A 21,453-nucleotide genomic window follows, 5' to 3' on the forward strand; every position below is an offset into this window, starting at 1 on the left:
TCAAACATCGACACACACAGCTAGAACTAGCAGACTCCCCGTGTACTAAACTAGTATTTATTTACTTTTAAATTTAATCAATTGCCCGAAATTATGGGAGAGTCATACGTTCACTTTATACTCTCTGTGTTTCTTGACGGTCGTCTTCGATACAACGCTAGTATAATATATCAATTACGAAACAAGGGGAGAACATTACTTGAAAATACTGATTGAGTCAACCTCATCGGGCACCATATGTGATATGGGCCTCGTTGAACAAATTCATTGGAGTTCCAACGTTTGGGGAAACAGTTGTTTGTTCACAATATATTCATATTGGCATTTATTAATTGAATATGAACATCAATATGACGAACTAGGTAAAATAGACTTTGGAACGAGCGCCTAGCTTCACTGACGGACGTACTGACGGACAATTCTATTTGACGTTTCAAAAGTGCGTAATTTAGGATTAATTGAAATAAATGCTTTGTCTTTGACTTTAACTTTGATGAAGAAAGTTGGATAATTAAATAGATATATAATTCACGCGACAAACATCGACGCACACAACTAGAACAAACTAGTCTGTCGCTACACTACTCAACGTTTCTTACTGGTTGTCTTCGCTACAACTTTAATAAATACAATATATTTATGTCGCACGTAATAACGACAAAGACAAAGCGAGGAATGCTTCATAATTATAATCCTGTTCGGAATAATGTTGATGTACGTATATAATGGCAATACAAAACGTTTCTTGACGGTTGTCTTTGACAGAGACCTATTTCATATTACACACATGAAACATTTAGAGTTAGAACATAGATATTCTATGTATAACGACCACTTTAGTATCATTCTAAGTGGGGAAATTGTCGTTGTACCTAAATCGCATCAAGACGTTCCTAGAAATGATGACCGATGTATCTTGTATGTCAAACGTTTTATCAGGACGGGCTTTGGAACCCAAGATATGAATATGGAAGAAAAAATACAGACAATATAATTCATACGACATATATCGACACACACAAGTCCGTATATAGTGAACACTTGCCACAGTAGCAGTCAGTAATATTGTCTCTGAGACATGGAACAATGCACAGGTTCTAATGGAAAGGTACCACGGAGTAATCCATTTTGAACATTTCACAGATTATATTAAGTTGTTTTTTGGTGTGACAAATATTTTATCTTAATACATATTTCATATCACATGAAATACTGAAAAGGATATCTTGTCTAACAGTAACTAGCCTCTAGTACTCACAGTAAAACGTTCACCATAATTGATTTGGCGGAACCCTAAAGACTGCGTTAAATTTAAAAATCAAATATATAATAATAATATTCAATGAGTTTCTTGACGGTAGTTCTTCTATATGACATGGCGTATTAAAAAGGATATCTTGTGTAGAACGACTATAGAGCATCCTCCTCCTCAGTCGTACATTCTTGACAGAATGCTCGTGGTTGACAATGTTGCTTATGTATAGACAATATAATTCACGCGACAAACATCGACGCACACAACTAGAACAAACTAGTCTGTCGCTACACTACTCAACGTTTCTTACTGGTTGTCTTCGCTACAACTTTAGTAAATACAATATATTTATGTCGCACGTAATAACGACAAAGAGGAAATTGTCGTTGTACCTATATCGCATCAAGACGTTCCTAGAAATGATGACCGATGTATCTCGTATGTCAAACGTTTTATCAGGACGGGCTTTGGAACCCAAGACATGAACATGGACAGTCTGAGACACTGCAATCTACATGTTTTACACTTTCAAGTGTTCCTAACCCCATGCGACTATTGAAAGGTTAAACGAATAGAATGATATTGTACATGCGTACATAGGACACTATATATCCTAACTGTTCATAAACACAACAAGGACGCACACAATTAGAACAAGCGGTTGACGGCACATCGTCACCAGCCTCTTGACAGTTGTCTTGTGTTTGACACAACTATGAAGATATTCGTATTGTGCGAATGCGAATGAATCCTTACATCTCATCAAGTAGCGACTGGAAGCAGACTCTGTCTGTCTCCGCGTGGAACAATTACATCACAATATTATTCATAGCACAATACAGTTTGTTGACAGTTGTCCTTCTATGGAACTCTATATGTTCGATTGTGTGCTTGCAAGCAACAAATATATTCTACAGTTACACTTATAGTTGTTATAAAACATACAACTTTTATTTTTTGTAATTATAACGTCAGTGTATAATGACATTTAAAGACATTCTTTAACCATCATACTGAAAAAATACAAAAAATAATAATTATAGTTGATACATTATTCAACGAGTTTCTTGACGGTTGTTCTTCGATGTAACATACAGTTAATTTTAATACATATTTCATATTACATGAAATACTGAAAAGGATATCTTGTGTACAACGACCGTAGAGCAGCATCCTCCTCCTCAGTCGTACATTCTTGACAGAATGCTCGTGGTTGACAATGATGCATTTCCCTGGATATCGTAGCTCTCGCGATGCGTCTCCACTTGTTGCGGTCTTCGCCCGTAACCCTGGGCACGGGTTCCGCGTTATACCCCGCAGGACTGGGTCCCTGCTGAACTTCGCCATCTGCACACTCCGGCCTACTGAAGTGTAAGATGTCGCCCACCCCCGCGACATGGACGCGCCAGACAGGAATTGCCCAAGTGAAGAGTAGAGAAGGTGACTCTACTCCCCCCAGGGCCGAGTTAATGGGCGTGTATGATCCCACACCCAAAGGCTTAACACTACCACTACTACAAATATAAATAAAACAACATTCAGTTGTTGTATCTTGTAAATACTTATTCTAGAATGCAGTTTTGTACTCGCCATTACAAGGCATTTTGTCAATATGAAATATATTTTATTTAAAAGATACATCAACATTACACAGTTCTCTCCTCACTCGGACATATTTTACATAGTACAAAGTAAGTTTGTCTTAAAACTACTAGAGTACATTAGTACTTTACATTTTGCGAAAAGATCAACACAAACACTTTATTAAAAAATCATGACAAATATTTTTATGAAGAAAACTTACTTTCCCTTACATTTTGACGCATGTCACACAGAGACAAGACTAATTTCCATTATGTACGTTTAACAAAAAAACAAATGACATGTCAGTGACGTCATGCACAAAATGACAAGGACAGAAACATCGTATTCTCTTTCTAAATTCATTTATTGAACTTTCTTTGGTCCAACACAAATAAAAAACAATTGACATGTCAGTGACGTCATGCACAAAATGACAAGGACAGAAACATCGTATTCTCTTTCTAAATTCATTTATTGAACTTTCTTTGGTCCAACACAAATAAAAAACAATTGACATGTCAATGACGTCAGACCCGAAATGACAAGGGCAGAAACATGTTTGTTATTGTTGTCTCTTTTTAATGGAGATGTATTATACCTTTAGACTCTAGCGATGATTTCCATAAGAATACAATGAAGTTTCTTGATAGTTGTCTTCGATATAACACTTTTACAATATTTCAATCATGAAATGAGGGAAAATACAAGTAACCCTACAAAGTAGATTATTTAAAGAGTTTCTTAATGGTTGTCTTCAACACAACTCTTATGTCATTACTTCTGATAACATAGATGAAGACAATATAGCTCATTAGACAAATATCGACGCACACAGTTAGAACAAGCACGGCGGACGGTACATTGTTAAATAACTTTGAATAAGTGGGAAGTTACAAATATTCTTGTAGTCTGAATATTCGTATTTGTGTAAATCACAAGTTCGTTCCATATGGAGTACTACTCAATTTTTTTTTAATAAGTTTATACTAGCAGGAATCACCATACATATGATAATACTCTCATAACTTTATAAACCTCTTCTATCCAATAAGTTTCTTGACGGTTGTCTTCGATACAAAGCTAACAAATATTTTGTACAATAAGTCTCATTGTGGCTGAATGCGACATTGAAAGTGAGATGTAAAACTCTCAATAATGCCACGGAGTACCACGGAGAATAATTCAATATTCAAAACAAATGAATATTGTGAGAGTCATGAACAACTACAAATAGTTGTAAGTGGGGAAATAGTAGTTTTATATCGCGTCAATATGTTCACAGAATACACGATACACAACGCACGGCTAGAACGAGAACACATCACATGTGACTGCAACTTGTGTGCAAGCCACGCCGCGTGCAAGCAAACAATTACATCGACATGGAATGGTTTCAATGTTTCTTGTCAGTTGTCTTCTATACAACGCTTTTACAATATTACAATCTTGTAAGAAGTAGAAAATATTAGTAAGTAGCAGTCTATGAGGTGACAAACTACATACTTGGAAATACTGATTGTACATCAGTTGTTTAATAATTAGCAAGTAACAATTAATGGAGTTACTAACATTACAATTTCCAATTTACGAAAAAACTCTTATATGTTTAACATTAAACTCATCGAAGTGTTTCTTGACGGTTGTTCTTTGATACAACTCTCAGAAAAAACGTTGAACATGAAATGTGCGAGAAATATATGTAAGTAGCTGTACATGGAGCTACAAGCTATTTGGAAATACTGAATGAGTAAATAGCATCAGGAGGTGCTCGACCACCTCGAGTATCTTGACTTAGTTTTACATTTCATAGAAGTACGAAGAAGTTTCTTGACGGTTGTTCTTCACAGAACTCTTTTACGACATTTCAGTCACGACATGTGTAGGAAATATTTATTGACAAATGTATGTCGAGACAAATGGACAAATCCTTGGAACTTTCAATGTTTAATACAATACATTGTCTCTCAATGACATTAAGTATGAAGAAGTTAAATCATGTACATTCCGCAGTACACACGGAGCGACCACTTCAATGACTTTCTAAGTGGGGAAATATTTCCAACACAACGAGAACAAAAAGAATATTGCCGTCTTCTAGAACAACGAGTTTCTTGACGGTTGTCTTTGATGTAACTCTTACAAGAGTGTGAGGACTTCATTGTGGGAACTGCAATGTTCCACTTTACTTGTGAACAAATATTTCGCATGAAACAGTTGATTATAGAAATACAAAGATTAATGAGCTGTCGGACACAAGACATGGACATGAGTGAGTCGACATAGATAAAGACAATAATTCATGCAACAAAGTCCCACGACTAATATTTAGGAAATAGTTTTAACTCTGTTTAATTTTTTTGGTGCAAACTTTAAACGTTGACTATCAAAATCATATGGTAAAGTTTTTTTTTACAATACATAGACTGCTCAACGAGTTTCTTGACGGTTGTACTCAACACAAGCCACACAACAGTCATGAACAATCCAATACATGGAAGTTATTTAATGAACTTGTATCGGATCGTGAGACTCGGAATATTAACAAATATATTGAACTTACAATATACAATACTGAAGTAGCAATACATTGTTAGTTTGTATGTTCATTCATATCATTTCTATTCAACCTCTTTATAACGTGTGTTTACGTAAACATTACAATGCACACACAAGACAGAAGAAATATCATATTCCACGTAGAAACACCACTTCAATGGCGGCATTAGTGGGGGAAGTAAACTGCACAAGTTAATACAATAAGTGGTATGTACCACAAATACACGTACACGGATGTTTTACAAGTACAACTGAATCAATAGATGACATTATTGCAACAAGTTTCTTGACGGTTGTCTTTGATACAACTTGTAAAGTTTCGTATTATTTAAATACGGAGGAAACATTTGAGACTGCAAACTAATTGCAGGTACTGACTAGGTCATGTCAGTCTGAAACATCCGTGGAACTTGTATATTTCATTATCAGTTTAAATACTGATAGGAATGACCACGTGAAACGAGATTTTTTAATTATATAGAAATAAATGATCTGTGTGTAGTCGAATGGTAACAACACAAGAGTGGAAACTTAAGTACACTCATAATCAAATCACATCAAAAATGTTGAGATTATTACACATGGATATTCCGGAATGAGGACTTTAATGGCGTAGCTTACACCATCCGTCACAAGACATTGAAAACTGTTGTCTTCAATACAACGCTTATACAATATTTCAATCATGAAATAAAGGAAACATTGTAAGTAGCAGTTAATGCCACGATGGAGTATTTCAAGAACCTGCAATACTTCATCACAACATTAAGGACAATTGTGTTTCTTGATGGTTGTATTCGATACAACTTTAACACCTCTGGTGCCTGAATGTAGTGCTTCCTTCTAAGACATGAAACATTATTTAGAAAATTCATTGGATTTACAGTTAATACTGCAATCATTATTAATATTCAATGAACATTTGTCCGGATTAATCCCGATTACAGTCAAATATATTGTTTTACTAATGAAGAAGTAAACTTGTCTGCTAGCTTCACGAACTAATGAGTTTCTTGACGGTTGTCTTCGATACAAGGTTGATCGAACATAATGGTACTAAGAGGTGACAGTTATTTCAAACACCTTCTTAACTTCAGTTTTTTGAAAATTGGGACCCTAAAGACTTTCCAAAGTAATAGTTAAATAGTCGAGGACAAGGGAGTTTCTTGATGGTTGTCTTCGATACAAATCTGGCTGGCGGTGGCGCAGCACTCCCGCGTTGTGTGCCACACCCCGCAACTACTTCACCACGTATGCAGCCAGAGAGAACTCCCTGCGTACTCATAGCTCGTTGTACTACACGGGGTAAACGTACAGATTGTTGTACAAGCGCCTGGTGAACTTGTTCTGGACTCGCTCTAACATGACACTGTACTTCGTTACATGTTTGTGGGCCACAATGACCGCACTATGCTCAAGGTGACTCCTGACTATAGCATCAAACAGTACCCTGAATGTACATATTCTTCTGGACCTCTGAGTCTGCACAATGTTTCAAATACAATTGAGTTTCTTGGCGGTTGTCTTCGATACAACTTTACCAAACATTTCGCACAATGCTAATTACTAGACAAAACATTTAATATTGAGAATTGAGAACCACTTTAGTGACGTCATAAGTGGGGAAATAGTTATGTTAGCTCCTGTATGGAGGAGTGTTTGTAAAACATTAATGTTGAAATTCAAACATTTAAATTCAATATAATTGGATATTTTAGTAAGATAAGGTATTTCCCCCTCCAAATGTAGAACATGTGTAGAAAGAAGGATATCTATCTATCTATACATATAATAAAATCGTAGAAAAGTGCTGTCTGTACATTGAAAATAAAAATAAAAAAAATAGCAGGGGTTATTGTTATGTCGATGTCGAACCCAAAAATGTAATTAACTTTTTTTTTGTCTGTTTGTCTGTTTGTCTGTTCGTCTGTGCGCGCTAATCTCAGAAACGGCTGATCCGAGTTAGATGCGGTTTTCACGAATATATTGTGGGATGCTTAAATTTACATTTAATGTTTGTTTCATGTCAATCGGTTCATAAATAAAAAAGTTATGTCAAATTAAAGAATCACGTCGAACATTCTATGCTTATACCATTAATCTCCGCAACTATTTGACGGATTTGGTTGAAATTTGGTACAGATATAGTTTAGAACCTTAGAAAGGACATAGATATATTTTTATTTCAAAAATCAAAAAATAAAAATAAGAAATAAATTATTTATAAATAATTCTATGTCGATCGTTACACGACTTCGGTTCATGTTATTGTTTTAATTCATTGGAAATTTGTTTTTTACAAAATAGTAAAAAGCAATGTAAAATATAATATAATACAACTTTTAGTACAAAGAAAATGCTCTAACGGAGTATAGATAATTCTATGTCGATCGTTACACGACTTCGGTTCATGTTATTGTTTTAATTATACAAAAAATTAAATAAATAGTAAAAAGGTATGAAAAAAATAATATCAATATAATTAAACTTTTAGTACAAAGAAAATGCCCGAACGGAGTATAAATAAATAATCCAAGTTGTCTTTATCCTCGATAGATCGAAATAGATCGCGCTATGGTTTCGTTACATTCATTTGGTTGGGTATCGGCCGATCGCTTCGGTACTATCGTAGAAAAAGTGTATTATCAGTCGTATGATTATTTGTCTGTAGTGGTTCTGCTGTTTCGTATATTCTAAATTGGTTTCGTTGTATTTGTCAATTAATAAGTTTATTTGTTGGGTTTTCCTGGTTTTCTGGTTAAACTATTTAACGTAGGTTTAGTTTGATATCGATTATTAGTAGTTACTGTAGTTAGTTTTTTTAATAAAATTGTAAGTCTAATTTATAAATTAATTAGATTAGATTTAAGTCGTTTCTTTTAAATTATTTAGTTTAAGCTTGGTTATTATAGCATAGAGGATAGGTTGTAATATAGTTTCTTTTTTAATTGTTATAAATTCGTAATTCGTAGCTTTCTTTAGTTTTAAGTTAGTTTAAGTCCGTTTTTAAACTATTTTTTCAATGCCCTAAGCGAGTATACATCTATTAAATTCAAACGCAGAGCTCATTATTTTGATTTTTGAAGAGTTCCCTGGAATATCTTCCACATCTCATTTTTGAAGAGATCCTGCGAGATCGGGAACTATGTGGTTAAAACAAAAATTTGCCAGAAGTCACTATTCCACGCGAACGAAGTCGCGGGCAAAAGCTAGTACATATAATAAAATCGTAGAAAAGTGCTGTCTGTACATTGAAAATAAAAATAAAAAAAATAGCAGGGGTTATTGTTATGTCGATGTCGAACCCAAAAATGTAATTAACTTTTTTTGTCTGTTTGTCTGTTTGTCTGTTTGTCTGTTTGTCTGTTCGTCTGTGCGCGCTAATCTCAGAAACGGCTGATCCGAGTTAGATGCGGTTTTCACGAATATATTGTGGGATGCTTAAATTTACATTTAGTGTTTGTTTCATGTCAATCGGTTCATAAATAAAAAAGTTATGTCAAATTAAAGAATCACGTCGAACATTCTATGCTTATACCATTAATCTCCGCAACTATTTGACGGATTTGGTTGAAATTTGGTACAGATATAGTTTAGAACCTTAGAAAGGACATAGATATATTTTTATTTCAAAAATCAAAAAATAAAAATAAGAAATAAATTATTTATAAATAATTCTATGTCGATCGTTACACGACTTCGGTTCATGTTATTGTTTTAATTCATTGGAAATTTGTTTTTTACAAAATAGTAAAAAGCAATGTAAAATATAATATAATACAACTTTTAGTACAAAGAAAATGCTCTAACGGAGTATAGATAATTCTATGTCGATCGTTACACGACTTCGGTTCATGTTATTGTTTTAATTCATCGAAAAAAAGTAAATAAATAGTAAAAAGGCATGAAAAAAATAATATCAATATAATTAAACTTTTAGTACAAAGAAAATGCCCGAACGGAGTATAAATAAATAATCCAAGTTGTCTTTATCCTCGATAGATCGAAATAGATCGCGCTATGGTTTCGTTACATTCATTTGGTTGGGTATCGGCCGATCGCTTCGGTACTATCGTAGAAAAAGTGTATTATCAGTCGTATGATTATTTGTCTGTAGTGGTTCTGCTGTTTCGTATATTCTAAATTGGTTTCGTTGTATTTGTCAATTAATAAGTTTATTTGTTGGGTTTTCCTGGTTTTCTGGTTAAACTATTTAACGTAGGTTTAGTTTGATATCGATTATTAGTAGTTACTGTAGTTAGTTTTTTTAATAAAATTGTAAGTCTAATTTATAAATTAATTAGATTAGATTTAAGTCGTTTCTTTTAAATTATTTAGTTTAAGCTTGGTTATTATAGCATAGAGGATAGGTTGTAATATAGTTTCTTTTTTAATTGTTATAAATTCGTAATTCGTAGCTTTCTTTAGTTTTAAGTTAGTTTAAGTCCGTTTTTAAACTATTTTTTCAATGCCCTAAGCGAGTATACATCTATTAAATTCAAACGCAGAGCTCATTATTTTGATTTTTGAAGAGTTCCCTGGAATATCTTCCACATCTCATTTTTGAAGAGATCCTGCGAGATCGGGAACTATGTGGTTAAAACAAAAATTTGCCAGAAGTCACTATTCCACGCGAACGAAGTCGCGGGCAAAAGCTAGTGTAGGAATATTTCTATAAATTGTGCAACAACATTGATTTGATTTAATTCGATTTAAAGTTTCTTGACGGTTGTCTTCGACACAAGCTAACATGCAACACTCATAGAACATTAGATATAGTTGCAGTCAGTAATATTGTTGTACCAAATATCGACGCGCACAGCGTCACATCGAGCGCCTGAATGTAGTGCCGCCTTCTGAGACATGAAATGTTATTTAGTATATTCATATCAAATATTTAAATCACTCGGAGATATGGAAGGTGAAGTAACGTTAACTTTATACACTACTCTCTGTGTTTCTTGACGGTTGTCTTCGATACAACGCTTTTACAATATAATTATATGAAACATGAAAGAAGTAGAAAATATTTGTAAGTGGCAGTTCACTACCAACTGTTTAGAAATACTGACACATTATGTAATTGTTATAGATTTCATTAATATGTGTAGAAATAGTAGTAAATTCATTTTATATCATTCATTTCAACTAACACCTCTGGTGCCTGAATGTAGTGCTTCCTTCTAAGACATGAAACATTTAATTTTATAAAATTCTTTGTATTATACAATACTTTAATCATAGAATATATTACGTGAGATACATCAGTCAGTAGCTGCACAATGTACATACATACGTAGGAAAATATTTACATATTCCACGTAGAAACACCACTTCAATGGAAAGTGAAGAAACTTCAATAAGTGGGGAAATTATTTCTTAAACCTTGGGTAGGTCTATAGAAAAGACGATTAAAGACATTTACCTCAATATACCCTTGTCCAATACAACATACTAATACTATAATGTTTTAGTTTTAATTTATTGTGCTTGTCTTCTCAGACAAGCGCTGCAAATCCGTTTCCTCGTGCGAAGAATGTATACAAATACAATTTTTGTGTTTCTTGACGGTTGTCCTTCGATACAACTCTAATACAATAGTTTGACCGTGAAATATGTAGCGACCATTCAACATTCAGCCACTACTTCTGATAACATAGATGAAGACAATATAGCTCATTAGACAAATATCGACGCACACAGTTAGAACAAGCACGGCGGACGGTACATCTATACATATAATAAAATCGTAGAAAAGTGCTGTCTGTACATTGAAAATAAAAATAAAAAAAATAGCAGGGGTTATTGTTATGTCGATGTCGAACCCAAAAATGTAATTAACTTTTTTTTTGTCTGTTTGTCTGTTTGTCTGTTCGTCTGTGCGCGCTAATCTCAGAAACGGCTGATCCGAGTTAGATGCGGTTTTCACGAATATATTGTGGGATGCTTAAATTTACATTTAATGTTTGTTTCATGTCAATCGGTTCATAAATAAAAAAGTTATGTCAAATTAAAGAATCACGTCGAACATTCTATGCTTATACCATTAATCTCCGCAACTATTTGACGGATTTGGTTGAAATTTGGTACAGATATAGTTTAGAACCTTAGAAAGGACATAGATATATTTTTATTTCAAAAATCAAAAAATAAAAATAAGAAATAAATTATTTATAAATAATTCTATGTCGATCGTTACACGACTTCGGTTCATGTTATTGTTTTAATTCATTGGAAATTTGTTTTTTACAAAATAGTAAAAAGCAATGTAAAATATAATATAATACAACTTTTAGTACAAAGAAAATGCTCTAACGGAGTATAGATAATTCTATGTCGATCGTTACACGACTTCGGTTCATGTTATTGTTTTAATTCATCGAAAAAAGTAAATAAATAGTAAAAAGGCATGAAAAAAATAATATCAATATAATTAAACTTTTAGTACAAAGAAAATGCCCGAACGGAGTATAAATAAATAATCCAAGTTGTCTTTATCCTCGATAGATCGAAATAGATCGCGCTATGGTTTCGTTACATTCATTTGGTTGGGTATCGGCCGATCGCTTCGGTACTATCGTAGAAAAAGTGTATTATCAGTCGTATGATTATTTGTCTGTAGTGGTTCTGCTGTTTCGTATATTCTAAATTGGTTTCGTTGTATTTGTCAATTAATAAGTTTATTTGTTGGGTTTTCCTGGTTTTCTGGTTAAACTATTTAACGTAGGTTTAGTTTGATATCGATTATTAGTAGTTACTGTAGTTAGTTTTTTTAATAAAATTGTAAGTCTAATTTATAAATTAATTAGATTAGATTTAAGTCGTTTCTTTTAAATTATTTAGTTTAAGCTTGGTTATTATAGCATAGAGGATAGGTTGTAATATAGTTTCTTTTTTAATTGTTATAAATTCGTAATTCGTAGCTTTCTTTAGTTTTAAGTTAGTTTAAGTCCGTTTTTAAACTATTTTTTCAATGCCCTAAGCGAGTATACATCTATTAAATTCAAACGCAGAGCTCATTATTTTGATTTTTGAAGAGTTCCCTGGAATATCTTCCACATCTCATTTTTGAAGAGATCCTGCGAGATCGGGAACTATGTGGTTAAAACAAAAATTTGCCAGAAGTCACTATTCCACGCGAACGAAGTCGCGGGCAAAAGCTAGTTGTTAAATAACTTTGAATAAGTGTAATATGATTTACCACATAGATTACAAAAATATATAATTCTGAATGGGAAAAATGGTCTTCCACAAGATAACCAGTTGATAGTAATAATTGACTCGGTTGCTATGGTAACGAGTTTCTTGACGGTTGTCTTCGATACAACTTTGGAAGTATTCATCCTGCGCAAATATGAAGAAATCATTACATCACATCTAGCGACTGGAAGTGGAGGCATTATAATAATATATAAAGGCAATACAAAACGTTTCTTGACGGTTGTCTTTGACAGAGACCTTTTTCATATTACACACATGAAATATTGAGAGTTGGAACATAGATATTCTGTGTATAACGATCACTTTAGTATCGTTCTAAGTGGGGAAATTATACCTATATCGCATCAAGACGTTCCTAGAAATGATGACCGATGTATCTCGTATGTCAAACGTTTTATCAGGGCGGGCTTTGGAACCCAAGATATGAAGATGGACGAAACAATACACACAATATAATTCATACGACATATATCGACGCACACAAAAGTCCGTATATAGTGAACATTTGCCACAGTAGCAGTCAGCAATATTGTCTCTGAGATATGGAACAATGCACAGGTTCTGATGGAGAGTGACCATGGGAATGGAGAGTTACATTTTAAACATTTCCTAAATAATTCTAAGTTTCTTGCCGGTTGTCTTCGATATATTATTCTATATGTCGGCACGTAGGTACCCGCTGTATCACTAATGCAAGCGTGACATGATCAAGCGCCAGTAAAATTCCAGCTTTGGCAGATATTTAGACGTAATCAGCAGTTTCTTGACGGTTGTGCTTCGATACAAGGTTGTTCGAACATAATTATTTGATCGTCTACCTATATCTTCCAAACGTATTAAATTTACGTCTAGATACGAGTTTCTTACCTTCTTTTGAAGGAATTCTTATAAAAAGTTATTGTATAGGAAACATTTTATAAGTAGCCATTTATCAGATTACAAGCTACTTGGAAATACTAATTCTGCAAAACAGGAGAGGGGCAAACCCTTAATACATGACATAGACACACGACAAATATCGACAATAAGTTTCAGTTTTTTTATATTGACTAAGGTTGTCTCCTCGGTCATCTGATTACAAGGGATCATTATGGAAGCTTCCTCAAAAAACTACAAGTAGTAAGAATAACGAAATCATTCCATTCCAAGACAAGTTAGTTTCTTGATGTTTGTTCTTCGATAGAACTCTTATACAATACTTTAACGTATAATAAATAACGTTTTACGTATTATACAATACTTTAATCATAGAATACATTACGAGAGATACATCAGTCAGTAGCTGCACAATGTACATTGTGTACAATGTACACTGGAAAGCCAGCCGTATGTGCCCTCACAAAATCTTTATATTAAGAATGGGTCCCGACTGCTTACATTTTACGAAGACTTTCTTGTTTTAGGGTTTTTTCATTTTAATATTTTAAACAAACGCAGTCGGGTTTTTTAGTTTTTTAAATTACTTTTTTTATTATAAAACTAATTAGTGGAGACACAGGGATTGCACACAGCTAGAACTAGCACACACCGCGTGCACTGAACTTGCTGGTAGAACATTGTACTAGACGTTGTACTGACACCAACACCAGTATCTACCTTACTACCGCACAGGACACGGGACTGACTCAACATTCAGTAAATAGCAACGCACACAACTAGAGAACTAGCAACTAGACATTACAACCGTGACACACACAGGGAACAAGGACTCGCTCGGACCTGCTTCTGTCGGGGAACATACATACGTAGTTGGAGTCATTGTGTCGTTGTACCAAATGTGGACACACTGTGGCTGCCTTCTGACACAATGACAGGCAGTAACATTTCTATTCAACCTCTTTATAACGTGTGTTTACGTAAACATTACAATGCACACACAAGACAGAAGAAATATCATATTCCACGTAGAAACACCACTTCAATGGCGACATTAGTGGGGGAAGTACACTGCACAAGTTAATGCAATAAGTGGTATGTACCACAAATACACGTACATGGATAGTTTACAAGTACCAGCAAATAAATAGATGACATTATTGCAACAAGTATCTTGACGGTTGTCTTCGACACAACTGTAATATATCTCATTGTTGACAATTGTAGCTGAATGAGCTTTGTAACACACGGCATGAACATTGAAATGACGTAGATGTAGTCAGTATCAGTATAGTGCATGCGTCAGCCATCGTCGCACGAAGACAAGTATAATTGAGGCTGTTTTAACTAATATCAAAGAAAACAAAAGCTAATATTAAGGTACTCCAGTTGACGAGAACTAGTTTCTTGACGGTTGTCTTTTATACAACTTTACAAAATATTCACATCATGTAAATACGAAGGAAACATGTAAGTAGCTGTCTATAGCAACACAAGCTCTATACATGGAAATACTGATTACGTACATCTCATCTGACACCTTTAAGGTAACGTTTAATAAACCATTACATTTGATAACTTTTGATAACTTCAGTAACAGGACATATCTCTCATCTATTCCTATTCTTACATCACATAGTTTCTTGCTGGTTGTCTTCGACACAACTTTGATAAACATCGAGAAACAACGTATTGTTTAATATTTTGTTATCAAAGTATTGTACAAGAGTCCCATACTATGCATGGTATTACCACCACTTCAGAATATTTCTTTAATAAGACTTTTGAGTTTCTTGACGGTTGTCCTTCACAGAACTCTTTTACGACATTTCAGTCACGACATGTGTAGGAAATATTTATTGACAAATGTATGTCGAGACAAATGGACAAATCCATGGAACTTTCAATGTTTAATACAATACATTGCCTCTCAATGACATTAAGTATGAAGAAGTTAAGTCATGTACATTCCGCAGAACACACAGAGCGACCACTTCAATGACTTTCTAAGTGGGAAAATATTTTTAATACGATTAGTACGAAAAATTTGTACCAGAAGAAGATTGCCGGCTTCTAGAACAGCGAGTTTCTTGACGGTTGTCTTTGATGTAACTCTTACAAGAGTGTGAGGACTTCATTGTGGGAACTGCAATGTTCCACTTTACTTGTAAACAAATATTTCGCATGAAACAGTTGATTATAGGAATACAAAGATTAATGAGCTGTCGGACACAAGACATGGACATGAGTGAGTCGACATAGATAATAAAGACAATAATTCGTCATGCAAAGATCAACGATTTTAATAGTTAGGAAATAGTTTTAACTGTCATCGCACACTACAACAGGCGCGGCCTGGTGGCACATGGAATATTCAACATTCCGTCTCGATAACAAGGAGGGAGTTCCTGAGATGTACGCATCCAGGCGTATTGTTATATACAACATTATACTTCTATTCGTTTTATATCGATATCTTTTTTGTGTTTTGCGGACAAAACTTGCGTCTGAGAAGAAAAAGAATCAAGATTTTTTAAATTCATAGACTGCTCAACAAGTTTCTTGACGGTTGTCTTCTACACAACATTATAAAATATTGACATTATGTAAATACGAAGGAAACATTTGTTAGTAGTCCTTTATTAGACTACCAACTATTTGGATATAGGAACATAATTATCAACATGCCACATTAAGGGTCTCAGCACACATATGGGATCGGAAAGGGATCGTCACCGTATCGCCTCGGAACAGGCTCCGAACTTAAATTCCCGCGCTTACGGCTCATCGTCCCCACGCTTACGTTTCTCCGTCCCCGCGCTTACGTCTCTCCGTACCGACTAACTATCGTGTTAGTCTAGTCGGTGTCGCCTAGCCGTAGCCGAGTTGACGTACAGGCGCTGCTGATACGCTTTCGTTACGTGCATACGGTAGGTTGACGCCTGGTTGACAGCGAGGCAAAAGGCGTTACGGTTACGATCCCTTTCCGATCCCATATGTGTGCTGAGACCTTAAACCTGTTAATACAACACATGGGATACAATTTCCCAAATCTGTAGAATTATAATCAGAATCGCAAACAGTGACATGATATCGTGGACTGTCCACTCCATAAGTGACATTAGCTGACTTATAGAGAATTACAAGAATGCCCGAAAAATACCATTATATTTGAGACCGTACATTTAATATATAGGTTACATTATAAACATCGACACACACAGCTAGAACAAGCACATACCCCGTGCACTGAACTTGCTGGTAGAACATTGTACTAGACGTTGTACTAACGTTAGCACTTGTCGTAGTAAACAGAGCACACGAGTGACTCCACTCGTACAATAAGTCTCATCACACTTGCATGTGGCATTGGAAGTGAGACGTGGAACGTTTAATGACGTCATAACCAGAGACACTGATGTTTATTTCCGCACCGATTTATACAACACTGAGTCGAGTGCAAAACTTAGATAAAAAGACAATATAATTCACGCGACATATATCGACGCACACATTAGAACAAGCGCGGTTGACGGCACATCGTCACCAGCCTCTTGACAGTTGTCTTGTGTTTGACACAACTATGAAGATATTCGTATTGTGCGAATGCGAATGAATTCTTACATCTCATCAAGTAGCGACTGGAAGCAGACTCTGTCTGTCTCCGCGTGGAACAATTACATCACAATATTATTCATAGCACAATACAGTTTGTTGACAGTTGTCCTTCTATGGAACTCTATATGTTCGATTGTGTGCTTGCAAGCATCAAATATATTTTACAGTTACTCTTATAGTTTTTATAGAACATACAATTTTGATTTCTTGTAATGTAACGTCAATGTATAATGACATTTAAAGACATTCTGTAATATCCAACAACAATGACTTACAATATTCAATGGGTTTCTTGACGGCTGTTCTTCGATGTAACATATAATCTTATCTTAATACATATTTCATATTACATGAAGTATTGAAAAGGATATCTTGTGTAGAACGACCGTAGAGCAGCATCCTCCTCCTCAGTCGTACATTCTTGACAGAATGCTCATGGTTGCATTTCCTTGGACATCGTAGCTCTCGCGATATTTAAAGAGTTTCTTAATGGTTGTCTTCGACACAATTCTTATGTTTTAAACATAAGTGGGATATATTAAAGAGTAGTTGTTTGTGAGACTACAAACTACTTGGAAATACTGAGTTATATAATATGGAATTACCACATAGAACGACAAACAGTTCCACAGTGGGGACATAGTCTTTTTTAAATATCCCGTCATTTATAAAGACGGAATATACAGTAAAGTACCTAATAATTTGTCAACACACGACACAGTGGACATCGACCCGGACGCATCCGAAGTGTTTGAGTTATTTTTAATATAATTTCAAGCGTCAAATAACAATTAGAGAACTAGCAATATAATGCAATGAGCGCTACAACGTGGCATCACAATGAAGGCGATTCTAACTTGACGCCCGTCATTAATACAACTTTACAATGTTTGCAATACTCTGTAGACATGTTACAAGATTCAAATAGAAACAATAGCAATAAAGGAGATGGCTAAATGACTGACCCAGGCATAATAACAAGAATACGAATTTCACGCTAACCGGTATCATTTAAATATTCACTTATGAATTATTTTGTGTTTAACTAATTCTTATAACTTGGTGAACAAAAATTAACAAAAATAAGTTTCATAATTGATTTTTTTCTGTTGTGGTTTGACATGACAACACGGAAGTAGGTACTGCAAGCTATTATTAGGACATTAGTTTCCCCGAAAATCAAATCGAAATAATTAAACGAACATCAATTTTTAATAACGGTAATATAATGACTTTTTTCTGAAACCAAATAATTGTAAATGTTTTGATCGACACAAAATATATATTTTGTATAAGATTGCACAATCTTACTATATATTTTGTGTCTGTCCTTGGTTACTTTGTGTTCATTATCTAGTATAAGCAGAATTGTTTACCTATCTACCTCATATATAAATAACTTTCGGCTCAGGTACATCAAAACGCCTTGATAAAAGTTCACAGCAATGTTGTGGTTTGAAGTTTTTGTAACGTTGTTTGACGTAGGAACGCTACTTTATTTTCAGGATTGCGCAGATATGCCAAGTTTCTGGACCTTCTTAATTACAAAATATCAATTTTTAATTATGCGGCTTTATTTATTGCTAGGTACCATATTTATACAATATTTATTTGTACGGGTTACGACGTCCATACTTTGGTTTAGCCATGTCCTTTACACTCTTCAACATCTAACATTATTCAAATTCATTCTGCAAAAAGTTTCTTGACGGTTGTCTTCGATACAACTCTAATTTACGTATTAGTTAAATACGTGAGACATTATTTTGCAAATTTATATATTTTAAGTCAATAATGTGAATGTGTTAACACACTCATTAAAACATTGAGCACAGATTAGAAAGACAGTGCAGTGAATGCACCATAATGTTCTAAGAGTCATTTTGAGTATATTTTGATTAGTGGAGTTTCTTGCTGGCTGTATTCGATACAACATTAGAAAATGTTCGTATTACATGAATACGAAAGAAACATTTCTTAGTAGTCCTTTATTAGACTACCAACTATTCGGATATAGGAACATAATTATCAACATGCCACAGCAATAGCACAAATTCTCAACCTACAATATAACTCACAATGTAGATTATTTAAAGAGTTTCTTGATGGTTGTCTTTGACACAATTCTTATGTTTTAAACATAAATGGGAAATATTGAAGAGTAGTTGTTTGTGAGAATACAAACTACTTGGAAATACTGAGTTATATAATATGGAATACTTTAATATTACACCATCATCCCAACTAATTGAAAAATAATTGACTCTTGTTATAGAATAATGAGTTTCTTGACGGTTGTCCTTCACAGAACTCTTTTACGACATTTCAGTCATGAAATAAGTGAGGAAATCGTAGTTTATATAATTTTAAATGTTGACAATTGAAACATGGACTGTCCACGTAGAATACGAGAAACTGAATGTTTAACTGTTTTACTTTAATATGCACCAGAAGAGATAAATGGTGATAATTGAAGACAATTATAATTCACGCGACAAACATCGACGCACACAATTAGAACAAGTACGGTTGATGGTTTATCTATATTTAGCACTTTAACTTTCGCCACTGACGTCCTAAGTGGGGAACGTCCAGAGAAAATTATTAGAAAACACTTTCTCCACAGTCTATACAAAGAGTTTCTTGACGGTTGTCTTCGATACAACACTCATGTTGTAATCATGCAACATGTAGGAAAGAGTAGTAAGTAGCTGGAGCCACCGACTACTTGGAAATACTGACTAGGTGGGTCTCATCCAAACTCCTTTATTATTACATCGCTACGAGTAGATGACATTGTTTGAACACGCCTCCTGTGTCCATAACTACGTACTCATGCACCAAGTACCGACACGTACTGCTAGTAGACACATTGAACACCACGGCCAATCAAAGAAAATGATTATTTAACTTCCATACACTATCTGACGAGTTTCTTGACGGTTGTCTTCGATACAAGTTTGTTAAATATTTTGTATTGAAGAATATATTGAAAGTGAGACGTAGAACTGACACACACACAAACTACTAGAACATTGAGGAGGTCTCATATCTGTTGAGACTCTGAAAGAGTATGTAAACCATACATCGATGATACTATCAATATTTAAATGTATATTTGTATATGTATTACATAACACATTAGTAATTATTACACGCGTATTTTTGTTCGCAATAGAAAACATTTTTGAAAACGATTGTAATATAGACATCGACTACTTGTTACATAGACATACTCAGATACATAAGTTTCTTGACGGTTGTGTTCAATACGATACAACTCTCTTACAGTATTTCAAATGACACTTAAAATACAGACAAAGACAAAACGGAGAATGCTTCGTAACTATACTCCTATTTGGAATAATGTTGCTGTACGTATATAATGGCAATACAAAACGTTTGTTGACGGTTGTCTTTGACAGAGACCTTTTACATAATATCACACGCATGAAATATTAAGAGTTGGAACATAGATATTCTGTATATAACGACCACTTTATTATCGTTCTAAGTGGGGAAATTGTCGTTGCCATAGTAGCAGACAGTAATATTGTCTCTGAGACATAGAACAATGCACAGGTTCTAATGGAGAGTGGCCATGGGCATGGAGAGTGACATTTTGAACTTTTCCAAGATAATTTTAAGTTTCTTGCCGGTTGTCTTCGATACAACTTTCATTGTGACTGTGTAGTCACAATGAAAACTGAACATTGGAACTACAAGTAGTTGTAAAATGTGGATATCGCGGAATAATGATTATATGAAGAAATATTATTCTATATGTCGGCACGTAGGTACCCGCTGTATCACTAATGCAAGCGTGACATGATCAAGCGCCAGTAAAATTCCAGCTTTGGCAGATATTTAGGCGTAATCAGCAGTTTCTTGACGGTTGTACTTCGATACAAGTTCGAGCAGTGTATGTCACCACATACTACTTGGACATACTGACTCGATAGCGCACAATGCGCGTATATATGGGGCTGCCTGTAGAGACATGTAACATAGTATATAATCTATATATTAATACGTGAAGCAAAAACTTTGTAATTCTTTTTACGAAAATTGCGCGGACGTAGTAGCATAAAATTTGGTACACTTATAGTTTATGTGTAGTAGAAGTGCATAGCGCTAATATTTTTCAAAAATAATGCTTATAAAGTACATTAAATCAATAAATAAAACATTACACACACATGCATAGTATCTGATCGTATTTGACAAAACGTCAAAATCGATAGACATTACGATGATATTCTCACGTCTCATATGAAAAGAGTTTTATAAAAGAGTTTGAGTTAAATAAAAATTATCCTTGAACGTACGTTAAGTGGTATTGT

The 21,453-nt window shown here is 34.4% G+C and overlaps 1 protein-coding gene across 2 annotated transcripts in view; it reads left to right on the forward strand.

The window, feature by feature from the left end:
• LOC126911892 (uncharacterized) overlaps positions 1 to 21,453 on the forward strand; it is a 132,706-nt gene that overhangs the window by 30,663 nt on the left and 80,590 nt on the right. The gene's annotated exons all lie outside the window — the stretch shown is intronic.

The sequence above is a fragment of the Spodoptera frugiperda genome, chromosome 19, assembly GCF_023101765.2.
Source record: "Spodoptera frugiperda isolate SF20-4 chromosome 19, AGI-APGP_CSIRO_Sfru_2.0, whole genome shotgun sequence".
Classification (NCBI taxonomy): Eukaryota; Metazoa; Arthropoda; class Insecta; order Lepidoptera; family Noctuidae; genus Spodoptera; species Spodoptera frugiperda.